Source organism: Salvelinus sp. IW2-2015, unplaced genomic scaffold (assembly GCF_002910315.2).
Source record: "Salvelinus sp. IW2-2015 unplaced genomic scaffold, ASM291031v2 Un_scaffold1436, whole genome shotgun sequence".
NCBI lineage: Eukaryota > Metazoa > Chordata > Actinopteri > Salmoniformes > Salmonidae > Salvelinus > Salvelinus sp. IW2-2015.
Genome location: NW_019942906.1, coordinates 6,933 through 20,577, shown reverse-complemented (window position 1 = coordinate 20,577; position 13,645 = coordinate 6,933). Strand labels below are relative to the sequence as shown.

At 44.2% G+C, this 13,645-nt stretch overlaps 1 pseudogene; it reads right to left on the bottom strand.

Moving 5' to 3' along the window:
• Positions 1 to 13,645, bottom strand: part of LOC112070829 (fibrillin-2-like) — a 44,082-nt pseudogene that overhangs the window by 27,142 nt on the left and 3,295 nt on the right.

Here is a 13,645-nt window from a genome sequence, read left to right as displayed (position 1 = left end):
CACATCCTCTGGTTCTCTCTCAGAGTGTAGCCACCGGGACACATGCACTCGTATCCTCCGAAGGTGTTGATGCAGCGGAATGCACACAGCAGGGGGCTGATGGCACACTCGTTGACGTCTGACCCGGAGAACAGGACGTAGACAGACAGACAGACAGACAGACAGAGGACAACACCAGCAGTCAAAATCGATATCCCATGAACCACGCACACATATGTACGCGCATGCACACCGGCACGGGCACACACACACACACACACAAAACACAACCTTCAGGCAAATAATCAGTCTCATTTGAACATTTCTGCATTTAAATTTGCATCCTGCCTTCAATACATCCAGCACATATTCATATATTTATATCCATATGGTTTAACTTTCCTACTGAACATTTCACACTAGATTAATATAATACGTTCCATTTGCCATTAAACACATTTGCCAATGTGTTAAGATCATGATTTTAATAGATTTTCAATATAATAAAACTTGGAAAATAAAAGTATATAAAAAAAAAAAAAATACTTGAAAACGTGTTTAAATTACAATGACTGCAACACAATATTAAAGGAATAAATACATCTCCACCACATAGATAACATGTACATGTCCAGTAGGGTTCCACCCACCTTCACAGGTCATCATGGGGCCTGGCTCAAAGCCCTCCTCACAGTTACACTCGAACCCTCCAATCACGTTAGAGCACGTCCCGTTCCCACATAGGTTCCCCACCAAACACTCGTCAACATCTGGTCAGGACCACAAGGTTGGACAATTAACCAAACGGTAACTGGACTAGTCAACTAGAACATTACAGTAGAATATCCAGATYACAGTATTGCACAGAAAACCAACATTTATTGTAATTTATGGGGCTGTTATCCAGACACAGATTMATGTTACGGAGATGCTCCATTGACCATGCTTTCCAGTCCAATACTAGGTTTAATATGTGTCTGGGCAACCTGTTATTTAGATGCATGAACCTTATTGTTTGGTCAACTCCATACGTTTTCTTCAGTATAGACGCTATGAGATGGCACAGTACAGAGGAGGTATGTCAAGGTTTAGTGACGTTAGAGTATACAGTGCATTCTGGTGTAGTAGAGTGTTTCCTCTGTATAGCTCCTATATGAGCACCACCTGGTAGAGCCTGTCTTATATGAGCACCACCTGGTAGAGCCTGACTTATATGAGCACCACCTGGTAGAGCTTGTCCTATATGAACACCACCTGGTAGAGCCTGTCCTATATGAGCACCACCTGGTAGAGACTGTCTTATATGAGCACCACCTGGTAGAGCCTGTCCTATATGAGCACCACCTGGTAGAGCCTGTCCTATATGAGCACCACCTGGTAGAGCCTGATCCTATATGAAGCAGCACCTGGTAGAGCCTGTTCTATATGAACACCACCTGGTAGAGCCTACTTGCATCGGTGAGACACAACCCTATACAACACACCTATTCTATATTAATGAACTCCTATAGAGTTAACTGGACCTGTTCCACAGTCAACTACACTGGAGTACACTGCATCGGTAAAGGACACAACCCTATACAACACACCTATTCTATATTAAGAACTGCCTATAGAGTTAACAGGAAACCTGTTCCACAGTCAACTACACTGGAGTACACTGCATCGGTAAGACACAACCCTATACAACACACCTATTCTATAAATAAACTGCATAGAGTTAACAGGAAACCTGTCCACAGTCAACTACACTGGAGTAACTGCATCGGTAAGACAAACCCTATAACAACACACCTATTCTATATTAATGAACTGCCTATAGAGTTTAAAGGAAACCTGTTCCACAGTCCAACTACACTGGAGTACACTGCATCGGTAAGACACAACCTATACAACACACCTATTCTATATTAATGAACTGCCTATAGAGTTAACAGGAAACCTGTTCCACAGTCAACTCACTGGAGTACACTGCATCGGTGAGACACAACCCTATACAACACACCTATTCTATTTAATGAACTGCCTATAGAGTTAACAGGAAACCTGTTCCACAGTCAACTACACTGGAGTAATGCATCGGTGGACCACCATACAAACAGCTATTCTATAATGATGCTATAGAGTACAGGACTTTCACAATCACTACATGAGTACACTGATCGGAGACACACCATACAACACCATTGGACATTTTTTATATATTCATGTTTTAAAACACTCACATAGTAGTCAATACAAACTGAAATCCATGAGCGGTTAGACAAATACAACAATACCTGTTAGAAGCAGCTCCTTTAGTTCCTCAATGTATTTTTTTCATGTTAGGAAGAGAAGAGCAGAAGGCACTAAACCAATGTGAGACGAGGTGCAGCCATGTTAGGAGAGGAGCAGAAGGCACAAACCAATGTGAGACGAGGTGCAGCCTTGTTAGGAGAGGAGCAGAAGGCACTAACCAATGTGAACGAGGTGCAGCCTTGTTAGGAGAGGAGCAGAAGGCACTAACAATGTGAGACGAGGTGCAGACATGTTAGGAGAGGAGCAGAAGGCACTAAACCAATGTGGGACGAGGGTGCCGCCATGTTAGGAGAGGAGCAGAAGGCACTAAACCAATGTGAGACGAGGTGCAGCCATGTTAGGAGAGGAGCAGAAGGCACTAAACCAATGTGAGACGAGGTGCAGCCATGTTAGAGAGGAGCAGAAGGCACTAAACCAATGTGAGACGAGGTGCAGCCATGTTTAGGAGAGGAGCAGAAGGCACTAAACCAATGTGAGACGAGGTGCAGACATGTTAGGAGAGGAGCAGAAGGCACTAAACCAATGTGAGACGAGGTGCGCCATGTTAGGAGAGGAGCAGAAGGCACTAAACCAATGTGAGACGAGGTGCAGCCATGTTAGGAGAGGGCAGAAGGCACTAAACCAATGTGAGACGAGGTGCAGCCGTGTTAGGAGAGGAGCAGAAGGCACTAAACCAATGTGAGACGAGGTGCAGACATGGTTAGGAGAGGAGCAGAAGGCACTAAACCAATGTGAGACGAGGTGCAGACATGTTAGGAGAGGGCAGAGGCCTAACCAGTGAGACGAGGTGCAGCATGTTAGGAGAGGAAGAAGCACTAAACCAATGTGAGAGAGAGGTGCGCCATGTTAGGGAGGAGCAGAAGGCACTAACATGTGAGACGAGGATGCGCATAGATATGTAAGGAGACATGAGGGCAAACCATGTCGAGCTGAGCAGTTGGCGAAGTAACAAGTGAGCATGGTAGGAGGAGAGGCTCGTGAGACGAGCAGTAAGCGGACCATGTAGAGCAGCAGTAGAGCAAGGCATAACATGTGAACGAGGTTCAACCAAAAATAATATGAGCATTAGGAAGAAAAAATGTGCAATTTTATTCACGTTACACATGGCAGCGAAGAGTTGAAATTCCAGTGTAGCCTAGTGCATAGTGTCCAGCCTAAAATACACAGAACAAACTATTAACGCAACATGTCAAGTGTTGGTCCCATGTTTCATGAACCGAATAAAAATGTTCCATACGCACATTTGTTTACAGCCCTGTTAGTGAGCATTTCTCCTTGGTCAAGATAATCCATCCACCTGACACGTGTGGCATATCAAGAAGCTGATTAACAGATTGATCATTCAACAGGTGCACTTGTGCTGGTGACAATAAAAGGCCAGTCTAAAATGTGCAATATGTCACACAACACAATGCAACAGATGTCTCAAGTTTTGAGGGAGTGTGCAATTGGCATGCTGATTGCAGGAATGTCCACCAGAGCTGTTGCCGAAAATCGAATGTTAATTTCTTTACCATAAGCGCCTCAAACATAATTTTAGAGAATTTGGCAACCGGCCTCACAACCACAGACACTTGAAACCACGCAGCCCAGGACTCAACATCCGGCTTCTTACCTGTGGGATCATGTGAGACAGCCACCAGCCATCTTGACCTGACTGCAGTTCGCGTCGTAACGACTTCAGTGGGCAAATGTCACCTTTCGATGGCCATGGCACGCTGGAGAAGTGTGCTCTTTACAGATGAATCCGGTTTCAACTGTACCAGGCAGATGGCAAACAGCGAGTATATGGTGTCATGTGGGCGAGTGGTTTGCTGATGTCAATGTGTGAACAGAGTGACCCATGGTGGTGGGGTTATGGTATGGGGCGGCATAAGCTACGGACATGAACACAAGTGCGTTTATCGATGGCAATGAATTGCACGGAGATACCGTGATGAATCCTCAGGCCCATTGTCGTGCATTCATTTGCCGCCATCACCTCATGTTTTCAGCATGTAATACACGGCCCCATGTTGCAAGGATCTGTACACAATTCCTGGAAGCTGAAATGTCCCATGTATCAGACTGGTTTCTGATCCACGCCCCCACTTTATATTATATATCTTATATTCCCAGTCATGGTGAAATCCCATAGTTTAGGTCCATATGAATGTATTAAATTGACTGATTTCCTTATATGAACTGTAACTCAGTCAAATCTCATAAAATGCTCATAAAATGCTCATATAAGACAGGCTCTGCCAGTGTGCGTGCTCATATTGGACAGGCTCTACCAGGTGTGTCTCATATAAGACAGCTCTGCCAGGTTTGGTGCTGCTCATATAGGACAGGCTCTACCAGGTGGGCTCATATAAGACATGCTCTACAGCAGGTGGTGGTGCTATCATACTAGTGACAGGCTCTACCAGGTGTGCTCATATACGACAAGCTCTACAGTGAGGTGGTGTTCTAATGTATATAGACAGGCTCTACCAGGTGGTTGTATATAGACAGGCTATTCTACCCAGATCAGAGCGAAACGCACCTGTAGTAATCAGATAATAGCAGTACTCACATGATGCCTTAACCCACAGCGCAAGCATATCCCGATCCGCCCATCCTGCCTCATACTAGGACAGGGCCACTATCTCCAGGTGTTGTCTCATATTATAAGAACAGTTTACCCACGGGCTGTATATGAACACTCACCTCAGATGGCTGCTCCTATATAGACCACTGCTAAGCCCTTGTGGCGCAACGTCATGAGACCAAATGTAGATCTGCCTTGAGAGCACCCCGTAGACGCTAAGATAGCAGACCTGTGAGACTCCAAATATAAACCAACTTAACCGTCTTATATGAACACCACCTGGTAGAGCTTGTCCTATATGAGCACACCTGGTAGAGCCTGTCCTATATGAGCACCACACTGGTAGAGCATTCTTATATGAGCACCACCTGTAGAGCCTGTCTACTTATGAGCACCACCTGGCAGAGCCTGTCTTATATGAGCACCACCTGGTAGAGCCTGTGCCTATATGAGCACCACCTGGCAGAGCCTGTCTTAATGAGCATTTTATGAGCATTTATGAGATACTGAGTTACCGTTCATATAAGGAAATCAGTCAATTTAAATACATTCATTGGGACCTAAACTATGGATTTCACATGACTGTGAATATAGATATATAATATAAAGTGGGGCGGATCAGAACCAGTCTCGATACATGGACATTTTCAGCTTCAGGAATTGTGTACAGATCCTTGCAACATGGGGCCGTGTATTATCATGCTGAAACATGAGGTGATGGCGGCAAATGAATGGCACGACAATGGGCCTGAGGATCTCATCACTGTATCTCCGTGCATTCAAAATTGCCATCGTAAAACGCACTTGTTGTTCATTGTCCGTAGCTTATGCCTGCCCGACATACCATAAACCCACCACATGGGTCACCTCTGTTCACAACATTGACATCAGCAAACCACTCGCCACATGACACCATTACTCGCTGTTTTGCCATCTGCCTTGGTAACAGTTGAAACCCGGGATTCATCTGTAAAGAGCACACTTCTCCAGCGTTGCCAGTGGCCCACGAAGGTGACATTTGCCCACTGAAGTCGGTACGATGCCGAACTGCAGTCAGGTCAAGATGGCTGTGTGGCTGGTCTCACATGATCCCACAGGTGAAGAAGGCCGGGATGTTGAGGTCGGGCTGGCGTGGTTACAAGTGGTCTGTGGTTGTGAGGCCGTGTTGGCCAATTCTCTAAAATTATGTTGAGGCGGCTTATGGGTAAAGAAATATAACATTCGATTTTCTGGCAAACAGCTCTGGTGGACATTCCTGCAATCAGCATGCCAATTGCACACTCCCTTACAAACTTGAGGACATCGTTGCATTGTGTTGTGTGACATATTGCACATTTTAGACTGGCCTTTTATTGTCACCAGCACAAGGTGCACCTGTGTAATGATCATGCTGTTTAATCAGCTTCTTGATATGCCACACGTGTCAGGTGGAATGGATTCTCTTGACCAAGGAGAAATGCTCACTAACAGGGCTGAAAAAAATTGTGCGTATGAACATTTTATTTCGGTTCATGAAACATGGGACCAACACTTGACATGTTGCGTTAATAGTTTTTCTGTGTATTAGCTGGACACTATGCACTAGGCTACACTGGAATTCAACTCTCGCTGCCAATGTGTAACGTGAATAAAATTGCACATTTTTCTTCCTAATGCTCATATTATTTTTGGTCTGAACCTCGTCTCACATTGGTTTAGTGCCTTCTGCTCCTCTCCTAACATGGCTTGCACCTCGTCTCACATTGGTTTAGTGCTTCTGCTCCTCTCCTAAATGGCGGCACCCGTCTCACATTGGTTTAGTGCCTTCTGCCTCCTCTCCCTAACATGGCTGTCTCACAAGCTTCGTCCTCTCCACTATCTTGAGTCTCACATTTGGGTTTAGTGCCTTCTGCTCTCTCCTAACATGTCTGCACCTCGTCTCACATTGGTTTAGTGCCTTCTGTCTCCTCTCCTAACATGTCTGCACCTCGTCTCACATTTGGTTTAGTGCCTTCTGCTCCTCTCCTAACATGTCTGCAACCTCAGTCTCACTATTGTGTTTACACGGTGCTTCTGCTCCTCTCCTAACATGGCTGCACCTCGTCTCACATTGGTTTAGTTGCCGTCTGCCGCTCTCCTAACATGGCTGCCCCACTCGTCGTCTCACAATGTTGTGGATTTAGCATGCCTTCTGCTCCTCTCCTAACATGTCTGCACCTCGTCTCACATTGGTTTCAGTGCCTTCTGCTACCTTCAGCTAAAGCATGGCTGCAGCCTCGGTCTCACATTGGTTATAGTGCCTTCCTGCTCCTCCCTAACATGGCTGCACACCTCGCTCTCACATTGGTTTAGTAGCCTTCGCTCCTCTACACTAACATGCGGCACCTCGTCCCACATTGGTTTAGTGCCTTCTGCTCCTCTACTAACATGCTGCACCTCGTTCATACAACTTAGGTATTGTGCCTATACTGCTCCTCTCCTAACAAGGCTGCCACCTCGTATCTCACATTGGTTTAGTGCCTTCATGCTCTCTCCTAACAAGGCTGCACCTCGTCTCACATGTTTGTGCTCTGCTCCTCTCCTAACTGGACTGCACCTTCTCACATTGGTTTAGTGCCTTCTGTACCTCTCCTAACATGGCGGCACCTCGTCCCACATGGTTTAGTGCCTTCTGCTCCTCTCCTAACATGTCTGCACCTTCCGTCTCACATTGGTTTTAGTGCCATTCTGCTCCTCTCCTTAACAAGGCTGCACCTGTCTCACCATTGGTATTAGTGCCTCTGCTCCTCGTCCTAACAATGGCTGCACCTCGTCTCAACATTGGTTTAGTGCCTTCTCTCCTCCTCCTAAACATGGCTGCACATCGTCTCACATTGGTTTAGTGCCTTCTGCTCTTCTCCTACATGAAAAAAAATACATGAAAGGAAACTAAAGGGAGCCTGCTTCTAACAGGTATTGTTGTATTTGTCTAACCGCTCATGGATTTCAGTTTGTATTGACTACTATGTGAGTGTTTTAAAACATGAATATATAAAAAAATGTCCAATAGGTGTGTTGTATAGGGTTGTGTCTCACCGATGCAGTGTACTCCAGTGTAGTTGACTGTGGAACAGGTTCCTGTTAACTCTATAGGCAGTTCATTAATATAGAATAGGTGTGTTGTATAGGGTTGTGTCTCACCAGATGCAGTTGTACTCCAGTGTAGTTGACTGTGGAACAGGTTTCTGTTAACTCTATAGGCAGTTCATTAATATAGAATAGGTGTGTTGTATAGGGTTGTGTCTCACCGATGCAGTGTACTCCTGTAGTTGACTGTGGAACAGGTTTCCTGTTAACTCTATAGGCAGTTCATTAATATAGAATAGGTGTGTTGTGTATAGGGTTGTGTCTTACCGATGCAGTGTACTCCAGTGTAGTTGACTGTGGAACAGGTTTCCTGTTAACTCTATAGGCAGTTCATTAATATAGAATAGGTGTGTTGTATAGGGTTGTGTCTCACCGATGCAGTGTACTCCAGTGTAGTGGACTGTGGAACAGGTTTCTGTTAACTCTATAGGCAGTTCATTAATATAGAATAGGGTGTGTTGTATAGGGTTGTGTCTCACCGATGCAGTGTACTCCAGTGTAGTTGACTGTGGAACAGGTTTCCTGTTAACTCTATAAGGCAGTTCATTTAATATAGAATAGGTGTGTTGTATAGGTTGTGTTCTCACCGATGCAGTGTACTCCAGTGTAGTTGACTGTGGAACAGGTTTCCTGTTAAACTCTAAGGCAGTTCATTAATATAGAATAGGTGTGTTGTATAGGGTGTGTTCTCACCGATGCAGTGTACTCCAGTGTAGTGAACTGTGAAACAGGTTTCCTGTTAACTCTATAGGCAGTTTCATTAATATAGAATAGGTGTGTTGTATAGGGTTGTGTCTCAACCGATGCAGTGTCTCCAGTGTAGTTGACTGTGGAACAGGTTTCCTGTTAACTCTATAGGCAGTTCATTAATATAGAATAGGTGTGTTGTATAGGGTTGTGTCTCACCGATGCAGTGTACTCCAGGTGTAGTTGACTGTGGAACAGGTTTCCTGTTTAACTCTATAGGCAGTTCATTAATATAGAATAGGTGTGTTGTATAGGGTTGTGTCTCACGTGCAGTGTACTCCAGGTGTAGTGACTGTGGAACAGGTTTTCCTGTTAACTCTATAGGCAGTTCATTAATATAGAATAGTGTGTTGTATAGGTTGTGTCTCACCGATGCAGTGTACTCCAGTGTAGTTGACTGTGAACAGGTTTCCTCGTTAACTCTATAGGCGTTCATTAATATAGGATAGGTGTGTTGTGATAGGGTGTGTAGTCTCACCGATGCCAGGTTACTCCGTGTAGTTGACTTGGAACAGGTTATCCTGTATAACTCTATAGCAGTTTCATTAATATAGATAGGTGTGTTGCTATAGGTGTGTGTCTCACCGATGCAGTGTATGCTCCAGTGTAGTTGACTGGTGGAACAGGTTTCCTGTTAACTCTATAGCAGTTCATTAATATAAGACATAGGTGTGTGTATAGGGTTGTGTCTCACCGATTGCGTGTCTTACTCCAGTGTAGTTGACTGTGGAACAGGTTTCCTGTTGAACTCATAGGCAGTTCATTAATATAGAATAGGTTGTTGTATAGGGTTGTGTCTCACCGATGCAGTGTACTCCAGTGTAGTGACTGTGGAACAGGTTTCCTGTTAACTCTATAGGCAGTTCATTAATATAAATAGGTGTGTTGTATAGGGTTGTGTCTCACCGATGCAGTGTACTCCAAGGTAGTTGACTGTGGAACAGGTTTCCTGTTAACTCTATAGGCAGTTCATTAATTATAGATTAGGTGTGTGTATAGGGTGTGTCTCACCGATGCATGTCGTCACTCAGTGTAGTTGACTGTGGAACACGTTTCCTGTTAACTCTATAGGCAGTTCATTAATATAGAATAGCGTGTGTGTATAGGGTTGTGTCTTACCGTATGCAGTGTACTCCAGTGTAGTGACTGTGGAACAGGTTTCCTGTTACTCTATAGGGCAGTTCATTAATATAGAATAGGTGTGTTGTAATAGGGTTGTGTACTTACCGATGCAGTGTAACTCCAGTGTAGTTGACTGTGGAACAGGTTTCCTGTTAACTCTATAGGCAGTTCATTAATATAGAAATAGGTGTGTTGTATAGGGTTGTGTCTTCACCGAGCAGTGTACTCCAGTGTAGTGACTGCTGAACAGGTTTCCTTTTAACTCTATAGGCAGTTTCATAATATAGAATAGGTGTGTTTGTATAGGGTTGTGTCTACCGATGCCAGTGTACTCCAGTGTAGTTGACTGTGGAACAGGTTTTCCTGTTAACTCTATAGGAGTTCATTAATATAAATAGGTGTGTTGTATAGGGTTGTTGTCTTACCGATGCAATGGTACTCCACGTGTAGTTGACTGTGGAAACAGGTTTCCTGTTAACTCTAATAGGCAGTTCCATTAAATAAGATAGGTGTGTTGTATAGGAGTTGTTGTCTACCGAATGCAAGTGTACCCCAGTTGTTAGATTGACTAAGTTGGACAGGATTTCCTGTTCAACATCCTATAGGCAGTTCTAATATAGAATACGGTGTGTTGTATAGGGTGATGTCATATACACGCATTGCAGCTGGTACCTCCAGTGTCGTGATCTGTGGAACAGTTTCTGTTAACTCTCATAGGCAGTTCATTAATATCAGAATAGGCTGTGTTGTATAGGGTTGTGTCTTCACCGATTGCATGTTACTCACCAGTGTAGTTGACTGGTGGAACAGGTTTCCTGTTAACCTATAGCAGTTCATTAATATAGAATAGGTGTGTTGTATAGGGTTGTGTCTCACCGATGCAGTGTACTCCAGTGTAGTTGAGGGTGTAGCCTACTGGACACTCGCAGCGGAATGAGCCGTCTGTGTTGATACAGTGTCCGTTGTTACAGATGCCTGGGTTCTCCACACACTCGTTCAAGTCTGGAGATGTGCAATGTAAAGAGTATTATCCATCCCAGCATTATTCATTCATCTATTCATTGTCGTTATAGTTGAAATCATAGTTTTTTTGATTCCAAATCACATTCATGCTGTTTCATGTCATCTCGTCAAAGGTTTAACACAAAAACAAAACCTTTAAAGGGATATCATTCATTCCAAACCTTTAAAGGGATATCATTCATTCAAAACCTTTAAAGGGATATCATTCATTCAAAACCTTTAAAGGGATATCATTCATTCCAAACCTTTACAGCGATATCATTCATTCCAAACCTTTACAGCGATATCATTCATTCAGAACCTTTAAAGTGATATCATTCATTCAAAACCTTTACAGCGATATCATCTCAAAAGCATAAATCACAGTAATCTTTCACACTGTACCTCACAGATGTTAATGTGGTTGAGTTACCTATGCGTGTGTCTCCAGTCCCAGGGATTATGCCATGGCCGAAGGGACACAGGTGCTGGAACGCCACTGACGGGAGAAAGAAATATGAGTATTGTTATATATTTTAACTCAATAATTCTGAATTGGGTCTCACTATGGACTCTATTCAATCCCCCACTGCCCTTTTGGAATGTGATCACATGTGAAGTGTTCCAAAAACACATGTTTTCATGGGATCTAATGTGATCGTATGTGACGTTAATGTGATCACATGAACCTACATATGTACAAATTATGAAATCATGTGATTTCCCATGTGAAATCAAGTGGTTTTTCTGTAAGGGTCACTGCACAGATGTCAGTTCAATGTCTTATTTTGATTTACATTTGAAATGAGTTGTGAACTAATGTGAATTCAATGTAAAATCAACAGTGTGAAATCATTGGATTTGGTATCAAATGCGGGTGAAAAAAAAGACAAACTCACACAATTCCTTTGCCTTGATGACCTTTGCAAATCCAATCAGTTTTCAACGTTGATTCAAAGTCATCACATCATTTTTAGGGGGTTGAAATTATGTAGAAATTATGTTGATTCAACCAGTTTGTGCCCAATRAGTCAAGACATGGCTTAGGGAGTAGGAATGAGTCAAAACTTGGCTTAGGGAGTAGGAATGAGTCAAGACATGGCTTAGGGAGTAGGAATGAGTCAAGACATGGCTTAGGGAGTAGGAATGAGTCAAGACATGGCTTTAGGAGTTCTAGGAATGAGGTCAAGACATGGCTTTAGGGATAGGAATGGTCAAGACATGGCTTAGGGAGTAGAATGAGTCAAGACATGGCTTAGGGAGTAGGAATGAGTCAAGACATGCTTAGGGAGTAGGAATGGGTCAAGACATTGCTTAGGGAGTAGGAATGGGTCAAACAATGGCTTAGGGAGTAGGAATGAGTCAAGACATGGCTTAGGGAGTAGGATGAGTCAAGACATGGCTTAGGGAGTAGGAATGGTCAAGACATGGCTTAGGAGTAGGAAGTGAGTCAAGACATGGCTTAGGGAGTAGGAATGAGTCAAGACATGGCTTAGGGAGTAGGGAATGAGTCAAGACATGGCTTAGGGAGTAGGAATGGGTCAAGACATGGCTTAGGGAGTAGGAATGGGTCACACATGGCTTAGGGAGTAGGAAGGGTCAAGACATGGCTTAGGGAGTAGGAATGGGTCAAGACATGGCTTAGGGAGTAGGAAATGGTCAAGACATGGCTTAGGGAGTAGGAATGGGTCCAGACATGGCTTAGGGAGTAGGAATGAGTCAAGACATGGCTTAGGGAGTAGGGATGGAGTCAAGACATGGCTTAGGGAGTAGGAATGAGTCAAGACATGGCTTAGGGAGTAGGAATGAGTCAAGACATGGCTTAGGGAGTAGGAATGGTCAAGACATGGCCTTAGGGAGTAGGAATGGGTCAAGACAGGCTTAGGAGTAGAAATGAGTCAAGACATGGCTTAGGGAGTAGGAATGGGTCAAGACATGGCTTAGGGAGTAGGAATGGGTCAAGACATGGCTTAGGGAGTAGGAATGGTCAAGACATGGCTTAGGGAGTAGGAATGAGTTAAGACATGGCTTAGGCGAGTAGAATGAGTTAAGACATGGCTTAGGAGTAGGAATGGGTCAAGACATGGCTTAGGGAGTAGGAATGAGAAGACATGGCTAGGAGTAGGAATGAGTTAAGACATGGCTTAGGGAGTAGGAATGAGTCAAGACATGGCTTAGGGAGTAGGAATGAGTCAAGACATGGCTAGGGAGTAGGAATGAGTCAAGACATGGCTTAGGGAGTAGGAATGAGTTAAGACATGGCTTAGGGAGTAGGATGAGTCAAGACATGGCTTAGGGAGTAGGAATGAGTCAAGACATGGCTTAGGGAGTAGGAATGAGTTCAAGACATGGCTTAGGGAGTAGGAATTGAGTCAAGACATGGCTTAGGGAGTAGGAATGAGTCAAGACATGCTTAGGGAGTAGGAATGGGGTCAAGACATGGCTTAGGGAGTAGGAATGAGTCAAGACATGGCTTAGGGAGTAGGAATGAGTCAAGACATGGCTTAGGGAGTAGGAATGAGTCAAGACATGGCTTAGGGAGTAGGAATGAGTCAAGACATGGCTAGGGAGTAGGAATGGTCAAGACATGGCTTAGGGAGTAGGAATGAGTCAAGACATGCTTTAGGAATAGGATGGTTCAAAGACATGGGCTTAGGAGAGGAATGGGTCAAGACAATGGCTTAGGGAGTAGGAATGGGTCAAGACATGGCTTTAGGGAGTAGGAATGGGCAAGACATGGCTTAGGGAGTAGGATGGGTCAAGACATGGCTTAGGGAGTAGGAATGGGTCAAGACATGGCTTAGGGAGTAGGAATGGGTC